The 18619-nt window shown below is 48.0% G+C and overlaps 1 long non-coding RNA gene across 2 annotated transcripts; it reads right to left on the reverse strand.

Annotated features, from left to right (window-relative positions):
* Nucleotides 1–10577: 10577 nt before the first annotated feature.
* Nucleotides 10578–17223, reverse strand: LOC140633764 (uncharacterized). Of its 2 annotated transcripts, none has more exons than XR_012031359.1 (3): nucleotides 17103–17223; nucleotides 15753–16411; nucleotides 10578–10799 (listed from the first exon to the last, which is right to left on the reverse strand). It is a non-coding gene; the product is annotated as an uncharacterized lncRNA (long non-coding RNA). The 2 variants fall into 2 exon arrangements; XR_012031360.1 differs by lacking the exon at nucleotides 10578–10799 and adding an exon at nucleotides 11798–12802.
* Nucleotides 17224–18619: the final 1396 nt, after the last annotated feature.

The raw sequence follows: 18619 nt of genomic DNA on the forward strand, positions 1-18619 counted from the left end.
ATCCTGCTCTTTAAATAGGTCCTTGGGAAGAGAATTGCCGGTCCTCAGTCTCAAGAAGAGAACTGTCACAGATTGGGAGGTTGGAGGGCCCGACAGGCACAGCTTTTATACTGGGTCTGTATGCATGGGTCTTGTGCTGAGTTCTTCAAAGATGTCTATGTCACTGTCTGAAAATTCCTGACGTAAATGGTTACCACGAAGGATACAAGACTGTTGTTGTTTTACGTCTCCTAAATGCAACAGCACTGCTGAGGAATTATCTGAGCTGAAAAATCCTAGAATTAGCCTTATATTTGATTGCAAACAATAGAAACCCTGCTGAAAATAGCTTAAACAGATGGGAGTTCTTCTCTCAAGTGAGAAGGCCCCCGAGGAGTAGACACCCAAGCCCCCTTAGGCTCCCTGTCCCACTGTCCTTCAAATGTAGCTGCTGCACCTCCAGGGGGGCGTCTTGGTCTCATTCCACGCAGGAAGAAGGGAGGAGGATGAGGGGGCAAAAGGCAGATGATCATGCCGGTCACAACGACCCCTTTGGGAAAGCTTCCCCAGCACCTGTATCCGGTGAGTCCCATTCACATCCCAGTGGTCAAGATGGTCACTTGACCTGGGAGGGAGTCTAAAATGGTGAGGTTCTTAGTTCTCTTGCCTCTTCCACAGAGGAGAGCAGGGTGAGGGGAACTGTGAGGGCCATGCTGGGGGATGTAAGAGAGCTTGGGTGATTCTGCTAATCCGCCCTTCTGCCTCAAATTCTAATTCTCTGTATTAGACTATGTAGTGAATATTGGAATAAAGAAAGAGATCTCTTGCCCCACTCCCCCGTTTACAGCAGAACAAAACAACAAGATTTATCTTTTAGAAAACAGATGCCTTGGGAGTCACATCACTGGGGGGTCAGACCTGTCCTCTCAGCAGCACAGGTGATTATTTTTCTTAATTACCATTGCCTCACATCTTGTTATGTGAGCTGTCAGCGTCTTAATTTAGCTAAAGACTTTCCACAATCAGATTTATTTGGTACCTAATTTACTTAACATAGCTTTTGCTGTGAAAGTTAATCAGAGGCCCCAAAACTCTTAATAAGCTCAATATTTTATGGTGAGCACTACCCTAAGGAATGCTTTATGAAAACGATGACAAGGCACAGGGTCTGTAGCTTTCAGAATCAATAAGTGACCGACTAATGAATTAAGAAGGTCTTGAACTTAGACTTCACTCCCGCCTTCATGTAGCAGATGCACAAATGAGCTTTTGTAAACACAGCTGGTTCTTAGCAGAAAATTTCTCTTAACCCCGGAGCTGGGTGTAGGAGAATCCCTGTAGTCTTATAAACGATGACCAACGAACATTTACCATTCGATGATTTAAATGGTCTTGTTTTTGTCACTATTTAACTATTTATTGTATGATAAACCTTTGTGGTTTTTTTCTACGTTTTGACAAGTGCAGACTTTTTTTTAAAGATCTATTTATTTATTTTAGAGAGAGAAAGAGGCAGTGGGGGAGGGGTAGAAGGAGAGGGAGAGAGAATCCCCAAGCAGACTCTGCACTGAGCGCAAAGCCCTACGTGGAGCTCAATCCCAGGACCCTGAGACAAGGACCCCAGCAGCCAGGAGGAGTCAGCCATCCAACCACCTGCACCGCCTAGGCACCCCCTGACTTTTAGTATCAGAGGAGATCTCTGAGACAGTAAAAACGCCCCATTGAGCTATCTCTCTCCATATATCAACAAGGGATGTGTTCCAAATATAGGGACCCGACCTTGTATAATTTATAACCTAAGACCGAAGATACAAATGTAGAAGAATGCAAGACTTTTAGGCAGATGTACTGCCTAAAAAATACAAATAGCTGCCCCCAACCGTAAGTACCTCGTGTGTACCTGCCACCCTCCCCACTAAAGATCTGAATGGTGCCCTGCAAAATGTAGTGGCTCAAGGAATATTTGCTGAGTAAATTATTTTTGTAGTGATGGAGAATGGAAGGAAGGGAAGAAGGACAAAAATAGAACATCTGGCCTGGAGTAGATGGCAATTGATGCTTGGGGAAAGGCTGGGATTTTTCTTTTTCTCCCAGATAAAGAATCACCTAGAAAACCTCAGATTAAAAGGAAGAACAAGGGATGCCTGGGTGGCCCAGCGGTTTAGGGCCTGCCTTTAGCCCAGGGTGTGATCCTGGAGTCTGGGCATTGAGTCCCACGTCGGGCTCCCTGCATGGAGCCTGCTTCTCCCTCTGCCTGTGTCTCTGCCTGTCTCTTCCTCTCTCTCTCTCTCTCTAATGAATAAATAAATAAAATCTTTTAAATAAATAAATAAATAAATAAATAAATAAATAAATAAATAAATAAAAGGAAGAACAAGAGAGGACACTCGTGTTTATGGCCAGGTGGGAAGACCAACCCAAGTATCTAGACTCTAACCTGGAAAGCACGGAAAAACAGACACGTGGCCTTTGGGGAAACAAAGAGAAGCTGGAGAGTTGAGAGGGGACAAAAGAAGTGAAGTGCTCCTGGATGCTGAACCAGGGATTCAGTTCCCTCACCCCTTAAGTAAAAATAACCCTCCCTCTGCCTATGTCAGAGGTATTGTGAGGATTGAATGAAATAGTGTCGTGAAAGTATTTCCAAAACTTGAAGATACTGTGTTGATACAATTGGCCCTTTTACAACCTAATTTTGGCAATGGAACAAGTGAGCAGGTGCTCACATTATGGTAAACTCTGCACTGAGGCGAGTCACGAAGGGATTACTGGCCCTGGGTATAAATAGCCCAGGGGAGCTTTAAAAGGTTGCAGTAGGAATCTCAGATACCCTACATTTTTTAGGGCCCCAAACTTCCTGATGTATTTTCATTTTAAAAATGTGTTTATTGCCGGCAGGGCTTTATAAGGAGCCTGAGACTCCAGAAGCTAAGAGCTTTAGCAGGCACAGGCCGGCGGCTAGCAGTGGGGCCGGGCCTAGGGCTCAAGCTTCCTGGCTCCTGGTCTAAAGCTCGGGCCGCTCCAGAGAAACCCTCCAGCAGGATATAAATCCTTTAGCGCCGGTTTCCTTTGTCTCAAGCCCATACAAGTTAATGAGCAAGAACAAGAAGAGACGGTATCCTTTCCAGGGCCTTCCGATACCTCACCTATGAACAGTTTTCACAGGGAAAGTAATGGGTGCCATGTTTCATCTAAATTGGTTTCCTTTCTGCAAGAGCCAAATCCATCTATTTTCAGGAGAGAAGAGCTGGGTGCTTACAGCCTCCCTGTGGAGTTCTGCGTGGGGGTTGGACAAGATGGGAGCTTCAGAGCGGGCCAGCCTGCCCGGGCTTCGTGATGAGACGGCCAGACCACTATTAGCCTGTGGAGGGGACCCCTCTGTTTTTGAGGTTCTCTGTTTTGAGCTCGATTTCTTTATTTCGAAGCGGGCCAGCAGGTGAATTTAGGTTGCTATGTGAAAGAGTTTGTCTTAATCACTTCAGGGTGCTACAACAAAAATACCACATATTGGGGGGTGGGGGGCTTAACCGACAACCACCTATTCCCCACAGTCCTGGAGACTGAGAAGTCCAGGGTCAAGGCGCCAGTAGATCTCTTCTCTCCTGAGGACCTGCTCTTGACTTGTAGATGTGTTACCTTCTTCTTTATACCCATGTGGTTCAGAGAGAGATGTTCCCTTCTTACAAGGGCACTAATCCCATAAGTGTGGGCTCCACCCTCATGACCTAATCACCCCACCTCCAGATACCATCACATTGGGGCTTCAACATGTGAATTTTTTGGGGAAAAAAGCATGCCGTCCAGAGCCTGGTGATGAGCAGTTTTCTTCCTCACCTTGCCTGTCGGACCTGATGTTGACTCTGTCTGATTTACGTCCTTCTAAGAGGTGTAAGCAATAGCCCGTTTTTGGTTTCAATTACACAGACCATTTTCCTTCCTGCTGAAATGAGAATAGGATGAATATTGCAATAAAATAAGCAGTTTTGTGAAGTTAGCACTCAAACTAATGAAGGCTTGCTGCCTAACAGAGGTGACCTCCTTCCCCTTTCACAGTTTAAGTAACTAGTGTTACCAAGCCAAATTTGCATTATAAACTTTCAATCAGGGAAGCACGCATGCATAATTTATGTGTGTGCACACGTATTGGTAGATATTTCTGAACCTTAGAAAACCTGGAAATACACTGCTTTTGGCGTCTATACCACCCAATGAAGTGCTTATTTATGCAGTAATTCTTTTCATGTGTCAGTTTTGAAAGCCCTTAGAAGTTGAAGATCGTGTGCTACTAAACTTCCTTTACATCCTCCACCAGACCTAGCACAGTCGTAAGTCCAGTGGACAAAGCCCTACAAGGGCCATGTCAAAGAAGATGTGATAACATTTGCAGCTTAGGAAGGTGACTCTGATGCCCCCATGGAGGATGGGAGAGAAGGGGAGAAAAGGTGACAGACAATGACAGCAAGGAGGTCTTTTGGAAGTTGTTGAATGGCCCAGGTGGGAAAATGTCTAAATGATGGCAATGATGAGACATGGAAAAGATAAGACAGTTGCAAGAGATAGGTAGTAAATACAATCAGTTGGATCTCACCAGAGTGGTAAAGGGCATCTCCAATGACCCCTTAAGTTTCAGGCTTGGATAGTTGTGTCAATTCCCCAAATAGGAGATGCAGCATGATGAATACATTGGGAGTGGGAAGAGATAAAGAATTTCATGTTGGACCTTTTGAGTTTGGGGACCAACCAAAAATCTAGATTAAAAATTAGCAAGTTAGGAATTGTGAATGTGTGGGCCCACTTCTTGGAGAAGAGGTAAGTTGGAAGCACAGGTTTAGATTTGGGGGTGGTCAGAGCATGGATGGTAGTGGAAGGCAGGGGTCAGTGAGAGGAGTGTGTGCAGCTTTAGGGCAGACCCAGGAAGGAACTTAAGAGGGAGCTACTGGCAGCATGGAGACGGGGTGTGCCCTGAGGCCATGTGGGAGTGGGCACACAAGAGGTGATGGCAGTCAGGAAAAACAAAGGCCCAAGGCCTGTGAGAGATGGAACAGCTGGAGCAAGGCGACTGTGATTAGGACTCCGGGAAAGCAAATGTCCAATGAAGGCAGTGTGCGGGATGCAGCTGGAGGAGACGCTCGTGTGGGTGCAGTCCTGACACCTCATCCCTTCACCAGACTCTCAAACTTCCCCTTTTTCCTTTGTATTCACACCTCCCTCCTCTCCCCAGAGCTCACAGATCAACTGTAGTCTCACTCTCACATGCAATCTCTGTCCATCCCTGACATAGTTCTGTTGTTTGTTTTGAAGCTATGCCAGTGGAGCTGTATTTGCTGGACCAAAAAAAAAAAAAAAAAAAAAAAGACAAAAGTGGGTTTCTGTAGATGTAGAAGAAACCAGTGAGCAATTAGGAGGGAAATTATGGCTTGATATAGAAAGACCTGTCTAACTGGCAAAGCTACATAACAATGAGAACGCCAGCCCAGTTAGGTGCTGAGTCACCCATGCCCAGAAACATCCAGGAATAGAGGTGGTAATAATATCTCTTATTCATACACACTTTATGATTTCCAAGGTGTGATACGGGGAGACTGCCCTTCTTGGTTTTGTATTTGATGACCTTAGTGATTATTCTGCATCTACTCTGGTCAAGGACTTCAAACTGAAAGCAGATATCTTGATCTGCCCACCGCTAACCCCTGTCAGTGACATTTGAGTCGGTTTCAGAAAGTCCCCAATGGGTTTTGACAACTGAGCAGCATTTCCTGAAATATATTTGTGCACATGTGTTACTCATTCATTCATTCACCTGTTTACCCAACTAACATTTACTGAGCGTCTGTGAAGTGCCAGGCACTGTCCAGATGCCAGGGGTGCAGGCAGGAGGAAGCCACCTGCAGCAGAGGATGTTCATGCCCCAGTTATAGTCACAACCCTCTGTAAGGCCACCTAGTATCCCCCAGTCAGGCACAGTGTGTGTCAAGAGGATCCGCGTGAGCTTTAGGGTCTGCTCCTCATTGCATTTCCGTTAACTTTAAGGATGTCTACAGACTATTGGAAAAGCTTCAAGACCAGTCATATCATAAGCTGATTTGCAGGAGGGCTTTTCTCATTATAGGGAGGGGGCCATGAGCTCTGCTTTCTGGGGCCAAGAAAGCAGACATGAGAGGTGTGTTCCCCGCCAGGCCCCAAGAGATGGGTCCTTCAGGCCGGGTGGAGTGGACTTGAGCGAGAAGCAGAAGGAGTTCTCGTCCTGAAGCACCGTGTGGCTTGTGAAGGCCCATGCAGGGCAGCTTTGGGCCTGTGTTTGCAGTGGGTCAGAGTTCAGAAAGGGAATCCTCTCCATTTCCCTCCGGACACAGCAGGGCACTAAGGCCAGAGGAGATGCGAGACCATAAGATCACATCATGAGGGACCCCTGGGGGGCTCAGAGGTTGAGCGTCTACCTTTGGCTCAGGGTGTGATCCCCAGGTCCTGGGATCGAGTCCCGATCGGGCTCCCTGCAGGGAGCCTGTCTTTCTCTCTGTGTTTCTCATGAACACATACATAAAATCTTAAAAAAAAAGATTTGCCGAAAATCTGACTTTAAAGACATCCAACGCATCTTCAGGGTTTTAAACAATTATTATAAGCTTGTTTTAATCTCGCAGGTTTTTCCTTAGCTATGCTACGCATAGGTGCGAAAGCAAGTTGCATCGCTCTAGCATCTTTACCACCCTGAATCTGCCAGATGTAGCTGATGAAATACCGGACATCAAGTTAAATTTGAATTTCAGATAAAAGACAAATAATTTTTATTATAAAAAATCAGCATGCAATAGTTGGGACATATTCATCCTAAAAATTATTCGTTATTTATATAAAATTCCAATTTAACTGTGCCTCTCGTGTTTTATCCGACAACCCTACCCTGAATGGATCTTTTCCTAGGGAGCAAAGCAGCAAGACATTTGGAATAAAAGGAAGAGTCCGATGACCCTTCTTCTATTGGGGAAGAGCGCAACTGCTGATTGATCCTCTTTGCCCAAGTGCGTTCCCCATTGATGGCCCGCGGGTATCGCAGCGGCATAAACGGAAGCCCCAACAGGGAGGCCGCGAACCTAGAGATGGAAAACCAGGAGAAAGGGAAAGAGATGGAGAAGGCAGGTTCCAGAAGCCCGCACCCATGCGCTGTGACAGGGCTTTGCCTTCGCTTGGCAGCTACTCGAGGCTGGGTGCTCGGCGTCGCCCCAGCCCTGGGCCCCTCGCTGCCCGGGTGAGGCCTGGAAGGGGGACAGTGGCGGCCACCGGCTGCGTCCTGGGCGCCCCGCGGCCAAGCTGCCTGCGCCGCCGCCTCTTGGTCCATGGTCTCTGGGCCTCGGAACCAACCCCGACCGGACGCCCCGCCGGGCCTGTGCCTCCCTCCCCTCCTCGGCTTCTGTCTCCCTCTGCTCCTCCTGGCGCGCTCTCCTCGCACTCCCAAAAATAACCAAATAAACAAAATCTTTAAATAATAATCATAATAATAACGTGTGCTGCGAGGGTTTCATGGAAGGCACGTGAGCACTCCTCGGGCAGCGGTCAGTCAGCGCCGAGCCCTCATCTCAGTGGCCTGGGCCGCGGCCTTCAGATGCCATCGTCAGACGCTGGTCTCACAGGGCAGGTCACACAGCCCTGTCCCTCGGGGCCCACCGGGCCCGCCGAGTCCTCCAGGCCCACCAGGCCCACCGAGTCCTGTCCCTCCGGGCCTACCCAGGCTCACCAGGCCCTGTCCCTCTGGGTTCACCAGGCCCTGTCCCTCCAGGCCCACCAGGCCCTGGCCCTCCAGGCATACCCAGGCCCACTGAGCCCTGTGGACACGTCGGGGCTGCACAACCAGCAGGGCACATCTGGGCCCAAGGCGGGGCTGCGGGTGGACTTCTCTCGAGGAGCTGGCGACGCTGGGCCACGGTGCCGAGAGCAGCAAGCACAGGTGTGTCCGGGGAGCACTGAGGGTGAGGACGGGCTGTGGGACATGGGCGCTGGTCTTCGAGGGACGGCTGCCAGCGGCCCACGGGATGTCGGGGGGCTGCCCGGGCCCCTCCGCCGCAGCCTCCGTGGTGTGTCACCGCCCTCTTCTCTTTCCAAGGGGCGGCCCGGGTCTCAGGTGTTGCTCACCGAGCTCCTAGGGAAAGCGGGTTCACCTTGGACGGTGTGATGGTGGCGACCACGGCGGTAGACGCCGTGCTGCAGTGTCACGGGCCCAACGGCGCTAAGTCCTGTAACTGGGGCCCACCATTGCTCCCTTTTCACTATGAAAAGATAGATTTGGAAATGAGCCTTTCCACCCAGTGAAGAGGGGGAAGAAAGACCCCTGAGACTCGGGCAAGGGGACTACGGGATGGTCTGCATTCGCGAGCCTCACCTGCTTCGACGGGGACGCTAAGACATGAGGGCCAATAATTCACCAACGTCCATCACGGTGAAGTCCTTACTACGAGGGTGGCATCCACGTCATCTCCGAGAAATGTGCAGGTGGCCACGGTCCCCACTCGTGGTTTTGAGGTTCACCAAGCTAGAATATTCCACTGGAAGGGAGCCTGTGGAACTGCTGGCACCCCCACGTCTGCTCTGCGCCACAGCCTTGTAGGTGCTGGATTTGACCCTCAAAGGCAACCAGAGATGCCCGATAAAGGGCCCTTGCTTTGCCCCTGCCTGCCCCCCAGCCCTGGGGGGTTTCAAGGCCACGGGGAACTCAGGGCCTCGTGCGCTGTTGCCCCACTGCAGGCCTCCCCCGGCGCCTCCGAACCAGGGCCCTGATTTCTCCGACATTCTGCAGGCCCTTCAGGCTTGGGGGGTTCAGAGGGCCGTCATCCTATTGGGGACACTGGCTCGCCTTATTTTTTTTTTTTTTGTCAAAAACGGTGATGATCACCCCTTGGGTGGAGGCCGGAGCACTGTGACTTGTTCTAACATGGGCAGCAGTGGCCGGCGAGGGTGACGGTGGCCGGCCAGGGGCGGGTGTGGGTGTGCCCTGCTCTGAGGGAAGGCTGGCGCCAGGCGACACAGCCAGGGGCAGCCACTGAGAGCCAGCGCCCTGAAGGAGGGACAGGCCAGCCGGCCCCGGGGCCCTGGAGCCCCCTGCCCCCCGTTTTCCAGGCCAGTAGCCTGCGCCGCGGACCATTCCTCCTTGGCGCTGTGTACGTGCCTCTTGCATTTTTAAACAGCAGTTTCTCAGCACAGATGCTCCCTTCTCTCCTTCCTGGTGGCCTTGCTGCACAAACAGCAGATTGCCCGCCCCTGTCGTCTTAATCGAGGGAAGGAGAGAACATGTTAATCGTGTTATTTTTCTCTTCCTTGTGCCCACAATTAGTCGTGTGAGCCAGGGTCCCTCTCCTCCTTGGCCTCTCCCTGCGCTGACGCCCCAAGCGGGTGACTTGCCCGGGCCTGGCTCGCCCAACCTGCCTCCCCGTGGCTGGAGGCCTCCTTTTAAGACAGACACCTTTCTTTCTTTCTTTCTTTCTTTCTTTCTTTCTTTCTTTCTTTCTTTCTTTCTTTCTTTCTTTCTTCTTTCTTTCTTTCTTTCTTCATTTCTTTCTTTCTTTCTTTCTTTCTTTCTTTCTTTCTTTCTTTCTTTCTTTCTTTCTTTCTAGATACTGCTTCCTCCGACCTCCTCAGGAGTCAGGCTGCCTCGCAAGGCCTGGTTATGTCTTGGTGTCTTGGTGTCTGCGCCCCCTGCGCACTAAAGGGCCAGGAGCGGGCTGCAGCCTGTGAATGGCATCCCACAGGTGCACCCCAGGCCCAGGGCATCGTTCGCACAGGTGGGCCCGGCGGGCGGGCTCCGTGGTGCACAGATGTTGGTGCGAAACAAACACCACACAGAGCCGTTAGACAAACGGAATGAGGTGCAGTGTGTGTGTGTGTGGGGAGGGGGTTCTCACGCCAACTGCTCTCACATTTGTTTCGAAATATCACCGATTGCTTCCCCTCCAACGCTCTCAGCCCACCTGTGGAGTCGTCCGTCCAGCACCGAGCAAAACCACCCGGAGGCTCCCTGCGCCTCCCCGCTTGGGCAGGTGCCCCCAGGGACCAGGGAGCTGGATGGAATTGGCACATTTCATCATGAGAAAGAAAAGTGTAAGATGAGCATTAAGACGTGCCTTCCAGAGGAGTCTTGACTTCCAGCGTCTAGAATCCATCCAAGCAGGCCAGGCTCGAACGCCTTCCATCAGCTTTGCGGAGGTGTTCAGCGATGTCCTGCGCAGAGATGATGGGGACTGTCTGCCTCTCATGGGCTCTTATTCACCCACCTTACTGCAGACTTCCTTCTGGGGCCTTCCTCTGAGATGCAGTGACCTGGTGGGTCTCCTCCCCGTTCCCAGCGCCGTGGAAAGGCAGCCTATGGCGGGGTCCGCGTCAGAGCAGGTGTGCCCGTTGGCGCCTCACCAGGAAAACAGGAAACACAAAAGGACTCAAAACAGAAGGGACCTCATGCAGGACCTGGGTGACACAGGTTCCTTGCTTGGGGGCCCTGGGAGACCCAGAGGAGGATTCAGATGCATCTAGTTTCAGTAGGAGGTGATTCCAGGACACACGAGAGGGGAAGGACAGCTGGTTGCCAAACAGCCATTATTAAAAATCATGTCACACGAACTTATCATTGAATATATTTTAGTAAAAGCAGGTAGTTAAATATTTAGAACATATCACTAGGTAATCATTTTATGTCATCTATGTCCTCTGGGTAGTTATGTCCGTTGTGCAGCATAGTAGAAGCCCTGACAACGATGGGCCGCCGGCGTCTCTTACCAGCTCCGTGTGCACCGTCGTGTTACGTTGGTAGTCTGAGATCAGTCATGATTGGGGTATTTACCCTGCGGACATCAAAAAATGCCATTACCTCAGGGTGCCATCGATTACGCTATGGTTTGTGTAGACGTAGGAGAAAGAGAAAATGTGGAGGAGGTAGATTGAGCTCAGAAGTTGTCATTCCAGGGGCACCTGGGTGCTCAGCGGTGGAGCGTCTGCCTTGGGCCCAGGGCATGACCCCGGGGTCCCGGGATCCAGTCCCGCGTTGGGCTCCCTGCATGGAGCCTGCTTCTCCCTCTGCCTGTGTCTCTGCCTCTCTCTCTGTGTCTTTCATGAATAAATACATAAAATCTTTTTCAAAAAAAGTTGTCATCTCAAAGACCTTGCCCTGTGCACACACAGAAACTGAGGGAATATTCAAGAGCCATTGTCCAGTTGGGCGAAGGATGGGGGAAGCTCTGGCGTGTGTAGTGCCAAGCCTCAGGGAGGGTTTGGTGTGACGCCTACAGCCTCTGCAAAGGTGAGCACTAGTTTAACGACACGTTGCATATCAGAGTAATGAGGTTAAATGTTCGGGGGGAGAAGTTAGAAGGCTGGACGGCAGCTCCACGTGTCAAATCACGGCTCAGCTTCAAGATCTCTGGGCTGCAGGTGCAAGAGTTCAGCAGGATCTGTTCAATCCTTCTGTGAGAATAGACCGGCTAGATAGAATTTACAGTAAGGAGTATCGTGTATTATTATTATCTGTAAACTGTGTGCTGCACATCCTTTCTATTAGTAGAATTCGTGATAAACCTGCATACGCACAGCGTGTTGGATATTTTATTTTTCCCCCGGAAAGCTAACCAGCTGGTGAAGTGTGTTCTTTGAAAGGCGGTCCTGCTGCACAAAGTCTACTATGGTAAGGCCCCGAACATCTGACCCAGACATATGTCAACCTAGGAAAGTATTTTCTCTCGTAGAGAGATTCACACTCCACTGTTGCAATTTCACTCACTAAGTATTTATTGAACATCTATTGGACAGGAGGACAGTTTCATGGACTCTTAGGGGCTTAAGAAACCTTTGAGACACTTGAATTTAACCTCACTTTTTTTGAATCATTTTCTATTTGTCACCGAAGTACAGTTGACACACAACTGTGTGATGTGACAGTTGTGTGCATCGCCACCGTAAGCGTCTCACAACCTGTCACCAGACAACACTGTCACAATATCATTGACTCTGTTCCCTGTGCCGTACTTGCATCTCTTTAACTTCTTTATCTTATAACTGGACATTTGTACCCCTAAATCCCCCCCCCCCACCTATTTCAGCCATCCTTCAGCCCCTCCTCTCCTCTGGCAACTGCAAGTTTATTCGCTGAATTTAAGAGTCTGTAGATTTGTTTGTTAGATTCTACGTGTAAGTAAAATCATACGGCCCTTGCCTTTCTCTGACTTATTTCATTTAGCAGAAGACCCTCTGGGTCCATCACCCGTGGTCAATTCACCCCACAAATGGAAGCCTGTATCTGCCTCTCCCCTCCCGCCGTGTTGCCCAGCCCCCCATTGGTGTGTGTCCCCTGTGACACACACCAGTTTGTTCTCTATACTACTAAGTCTGAGTCTGCTTTTTTGCTTCTGTTTTCATTTTTTTTTAGATTCAACTTCCTAGTGGAATTACATGATATTTGTCTTTCTCAGTTTGATTTACTTCACTTAAGGATCCGTGAGGCCCATCTCTGTTGTCTAAATGGCATGATCTCACCCTTTTTTATGGCTGTGTGATGTTACACCGTGTGTGCCTATACCACACCTTTCTTATCTATTCATTGGACTACGGGGGTTTTTTGGTTTTGAGCTGCACCCGTTCTTTTCATATTTTGGACACTAACACCTCATCAGATATGTCATTTACAAATATTTTCTTCCGGGGGATCCCCGGGTGGCGCAGCGGTTTGGCGCCTGCCTTTGGCCCAGGGCGCGATCCTGGAGACCCGGGATCGAATCCCACGTAGGGCTCCCGGTGCATGGAGCCTGCTTCTCCCTCTGCCTGTGTCTCTGCCTCTCTCTCTCTCACTGTGTGCCTATCATAAAAAAAAAAAAAAAATATTTTCTTCCATTCAATGATCAAAAATCCACACTTTGCCAGCATGATTCCACTTCTCAAAGTCCTGCTCTACTAAAGCAAGCTCTTCTGATAACACACCAGCCTTTCCATAAAAACTCAGAACAATATGATCACTGTTAAAGCCCATTTTTATGGTACTTTTCTGAGAGATAAGCCTTGACTCTTTTTCTTTATTTCTAGTTCTTATTCTAACTCAGTCCTTCTTTCCCCAGGCTTTTACGACAGCAGCTGTTTAAGTCTCGGTGCTTCCTGTTTTCCCCCTGCCCTGACACCTGTGTCCTACCTGGCCCTTGCCACCTATCCAAACAATGAGTTCTCCTGCTATAAAGAACATCAGGGTTTTTTCTTTTTTCAGAGTTCAAGATCTCTCAACACACCCAGCATGTTCATGCCTTCAAGAGTTTTCCAAACTACATGCTTAATCTAAAAAACAATGCAGGAGGCTTCTCCGTGCCAGTCCTGGGATCCTAATTAACACATTTCCTACCTTCAAAGAATAAACTCACAGCTACCGTCGTAGGTGAAGCTTCCATTTAGCAAATAATAACAATAGAACTGACATATAAAAATAATAGATTTGCAAAGCACAGAAGTAGAGCAAAGAAATTATTGCCTCTCTCTAGGAGTAGTTCATAAAAGGCCTCACAGAGGATTGTAATGCCAGGGAAAGTCTTTGAAGGATGGAGAGGAGTTCACCAAATAAACATGGAGGAAAAGCAGTCCAGGCAGAAAGGGAACAGCCACTAAAAAGGTGGAGTGGCAAAATCAGAAAGGTGTGAGGAAATTCCTGGCAGTTCTGGAGGGCTGGGCAGGAGGCAGGCTGGAGAATGGCAGGAGTTGGCCCCAGAGAGGTGTGGTTGTGCGCCAGACAGAAGGTTCGTATGCCAATTAGGGGGTGTGTACTTTGCTTTAAACAGAGGAGGGATAATTTGTGCTTAGCTAGATGATTCAGGGACCAGTTTAGGAAGTGGAGTGGTGGGGCCCCAAAGACTAGAGGCAAGGAGACTTTTGAGGCAGTCCAAGTAGCAGACAACGAAGGCCTAACCTGAGGCAGTGGGGTGGCAGTGATGGAGCAAAGACCCAACACCTCCTAGAGCTTCTATCACCACTGGTGGCATTAACCACTGCCTCTTCTGATATCTTAGACTTTGTACGAACCTCTACCACAGCCTCCCTCTTGTAGAATGAGTTCTCTTACCACATCAAACCTCCACCCACCTCCCACTATGGTTCTGGAAAGGCAGTGGCCAGGATACCTTGTACTACCATCATTCAGTACCCTCTTCTCTTCCTACAATGCTTCTCAAACTTTCATTAAGACACAAATTTTGGTTGAATAGGTCTTGGGTAGAGATAAGGATCTGCATTTCTAGCAAGTTCTAAGGACTCATGCCATACACTACAGATTGAGTGGCAAGGACTTAGCACACAGACTTATTGACTGGACAAGAACTTCTAAAACCTCGCCCTGCAGAGCACAGTCCTCCTCTGTTTCCCGGTTCTCAAAAAAAGGATTTTGCACCATGTGACACTGTGTCTTCTTCAGTCAAGAGGAGAATAATTCTGGTAGAAATTCTTGTTGACTAAACCACTGTCTTCCATGCAAAGGCCTACGACTGTTGAGTCAGAATAGTAAGCAAGTCCAGATCCTTTGGATGGACATTAAGTAGGAGGGGGGAAAAAAAAAAGAACCCAATCCGTCCTTAGTACATTAATAAATGTCCTTGGTAGGCATAGGGCCCTTGAATAATTGATGAGTGGGACCGTTCAGTGTTCGCTGCAGTTCTAGCCAACAACTGCTCATTATGGGAGATGATTCACTCTGTTCTATGGAACAAATTGTTCCAAGGTCTAACTCCACTTCTCTTGCCATCTTTTTTTAATAAAAAGCATCCACCTGTGGATTTCATATTCATGCAGTTGTTTCCAGAATAGAAATGAGAGAATTAACTTATGTCTCATGGCCCATTATGGGGCAACCTCAGAGGACCCTGTCAGGGGGGCTTGGTGTTAGGAACACCTTCTTTCCTCAGAGAGGAGGAAAGATCTAGATACATTAAGTCTTCACTCACTGCCAAGATTTCAAGGGCAGGATGATTTGCAGTGAGACCATCTTCCCCAGTAAGGCGTGCTAGTTCCTAGGTTTGGTATTCAAATTGTATGCCTATATTTTAGACTGCGCATCTGGGAGATAATTTAGTGTGTCCAGTTTCTGTTAGCCATGTGTTTCTAAGTGCTTAGAGTTGCCTTGTGAATTGGGTGCAGAAGACAGTTTAATTTTGATCTCAAAGTCTGGTGGTTTAACAAAGCACATATCAAACTGCCATGGCTTGTCTATATCCCTTCTCTGGGCCCCAAGTTCAGAAATTTCTCATTTTTCTGATTTATCATTTTGATGAAAGACACCTATTTATTCGGTAAAGTGAAGTAAAACCAGCCATTCTGCTGGACACATTCCCGTAGTGGCTGCCATGTGTGCAGAGTCAGCCTGATGGAACGAACCCCAGGTAAGAGAAGAAAGTAATGGCCAGGGCACAAGGGTTTCCTTATACAACAAGAGAGACTTCAATATTTAGAGAGTTGGGTAGTCCAGCAAAGCCTGGTGGTGCTGAGTCCAAGCATGAGGCTTGGAAAATATCATCCACCCATTTCTGGCCCACTTTGCAGATGCTAATACGACTTGGCCTACTCCTCAGAATATGATCTAGATTGGGTTGGACTCAAAAGCTGGACCTAGCCATGGCTCTCTTCTGTCTCCAGCAAGGCCTTGGACTGACCTAGGCTCTGGACCCACTACACAAAAGACTAACTTCCCCACTAGATTGGAACAAACCAACCCCTGAGGAATCCCAGGAACTTAGAATGACCAGCCCGCCATGAAAGAAAGCAACCTTCTTTCTCCTCACTTTGATTCTGACCAGATTCTTAGGACCTAATGAGTCAGTGATCCTTTGCAAGTAAGAGATCTTTGCTTTAGGATATTTGTTCTCCTACTTCCAAGGAGATTTTCAGCAGTCGGCTGAACATAGGAGGTAGAATGTGGAAAGGCAAAGATCTTTCATCTCTTCTTTCTTGTTCTTGGGTGGCGGTGGCATCTACTTCCTGTTGTTGAAATTTGGTTAGACTGGCAAGCTCTCTTGTCACCCTTTGTGGTACTCACTTGGAAGGAGCAGTGTATGGACATCATACCTTTGTCTTCTGGTTGATTCTAGAGCAACTGAGGATATTTGTCCAGATTCTCATATGCATGGGGTCTTCCTTGGTTCCCACCTCCAATGTTGCATTCAAGTCCAGAGACTCCCTTTCATGCCCAGATATGTCAGAGTATCACAGAGATGGCATGGGCCAGAAAGAGATGACAGCAAGTACTTGGTAAGGATGTCATGCCAGGCAGTGCTCCTTTCACAGTTCCCCCTCTGCTGGAGCAGCAGCCAAGACTGGTGCGGAGGAGGAGAATCTTTTCTTTGGCCAAAGACAGGGAAGGTGCTTCACCACAATGGCTGCCAAAGGAGTCCCATGGTTCCCTGAAATGGGTCTCCTGTAGCCTCCATGCCACGAGTGGTCACTGGCAGGGAACAACCGGGGAGGGGGGGAACATGTCCTCAGTGCAGATGCAACAATAATATTTATCCTCCCGCACATACCCACTGGCTCTCTGTAGGCTCAGCAGTCTATGCTGGCCCATCTCGGCCTAGCACCCTGCCAGATGGGGGAGAAAGGACAACCAGACATCTGAGTGGAGTTACATCAGAGCAGAGTGAAGTGGCCAGGCCTGGGGAGCAGGAACTGTAGAAACTCAAGCCTGCCTTCTGTGGGTGCTTAGAACAGGCATTTGACAAGTGCTCAAAGTCCCCAGATCACAGGCTAGTCCTGGTTGGAAGGGGATGGCGATGTGCTGGGTCTACAAAACTCGATTTAACCCAAAAGTTTAGCTCTGCTTATTAAATTATTATTTTATTATTAAATTACTATTAAAGAAAAAAACCTAGTCAATACAAGTATTCGGAAATTCTTTCCTGAAATCCATGCTCAATTGTCATCTAACCCCAAGTGACACGTTTAGATAAATGCTGATCAGAACTTAGGAAGGTGTGTTCCCAATGGAAACAGATTATTTAAAATGTGCACTGGTTCAAGATCCCATTATTTGCCTTCTTTGTAAAATCAGTAGCAGTTCTGGAGCAGTTGGAAATGGCTCTTTTGGAACCCCTTGCATAAATGACTTGAAAACACCATGAAATGTCCGAGTCTCATACCGATTCTTAGTGACAGTATACAGCATCGTGGCCACTGGACATCAGTTTACCTGAAGGGCTCCTGTATTCAGGCCCTAGAGCCTCAGACCTTCATCTCTAGCCTCTGGCTTCTAATGTCTTTGTGATGAGTCTGGGGTGTTGCCATGGAAAACATTCCCAGCTGGTGCACCAAATCCAGGCTGTTTTTAGGTTTGAGTCTGGCTGGTGCATACTTTCTTGTGGCCAGGCTTTGCTGTGACCATATTCAGAGATTCACAACACACACACACACACACACACACACACACACACACCCCACCATGAATAGAAACCAAATGGAGAACAGCTTCTGGTGATATTCCATGATTTTTCCCCCACTCAATTCCTATTTTCATAAAATATGAGATCTGAAATTTAGGAATAATACGAGTCAAAGAATCCCCTCTTTCTCTTATATCCTGTGTTTTAGGTGGCCAACATCACATTCCAAGCAGCGAGAGGAAGCAAATAAGAAAGAGGAGTTCCAAAGGAGGAGAACTATGATTCAAAGCGTAGATTCTATCCCAGTCATGGACCAAAGACTCTGATCTGGATGAGCTTCAAACTCTAAATATGCTCTAACTGGAACCCTTCGAGCCGTAGCCCAAACAATCTCATATGAAGTAACACTAGCAATTTTTCTCCTCTCAGTGCTACTAATAAATGGATCATTCACACTATCTACACTCATTATTACTCAAGAACATATATGACTAATTTTTCCTGCCTGACCCCTAGCCATCATATGATTTATCTCAATCTACAAGGACATAGGTGATATAGTGATAGGAAAACACAATGATTTTAATATAATGTCTTCTGCGACAACATGGATGAATATATCAAGACTATTCAGTTGAGCAAAAGAAGCCACAAACAGAAGCATACTCTATGTCGTACCGTTTATATGGAGCTTGAAACTAATTTATGGCAATAAAAGTCAGACTTGTGGTAGATTAACTGGAAGGACCATGAGGGGATCTTCTGGAGGGACCAAGTGCTCTGGATATGGGTAGTGGCTGGACATCAGCAGTGGGCTGAGTCTGGCTCTGGTGTTCCTGAGAGGCAATTCCTAAATGATCAGGATAATTTTGTGAGCCCGTTGTTAAACCATTGCTAGCTTGACATTGACCATGGTGGGTGTATCTAAACCGTGAAAATCAATAACTCTTACAGATCAGACTTTGCTTTTTGTCCAGAGAGCCCGCTGACCCGTACGTCCTGGGTGCATTTATCAAGTTCCATCAGAGCATACACCTAAGATTTGTGACATTTCCTGCATATAAATTATGCTGCAATAAGCCACTAGCAGGAAAAAAAAAAAAAAGAAAAGGATAGAAAAGCTAACCGTGTTTTCAATAAGTAATCTAGTCCAGTTGTTCATTCATGACTTTCATACCCTCGAGTGCCTTTTTAAGCCCTCACGGAAAGCCCTCTGCTTTCTAAACTTGAGGATCACAGTGACGAGTGGCAAATAGTTTGGAACTGGGTATTCTTGA

The sequence above is a fragment of the Canis lupus genome, chromosome 5 (assembly GCF_048164855.1).
Source record: "Canis lupus baileyi chromosome 5, mCanLup2.hap1, whole genome shotgun sequence".
NCBI classification, from domain to species: Eukaryota; Metazoa; Chordata; class Mammalia; order Carnivora; family Canidae; genus Canis; species Canis lupus.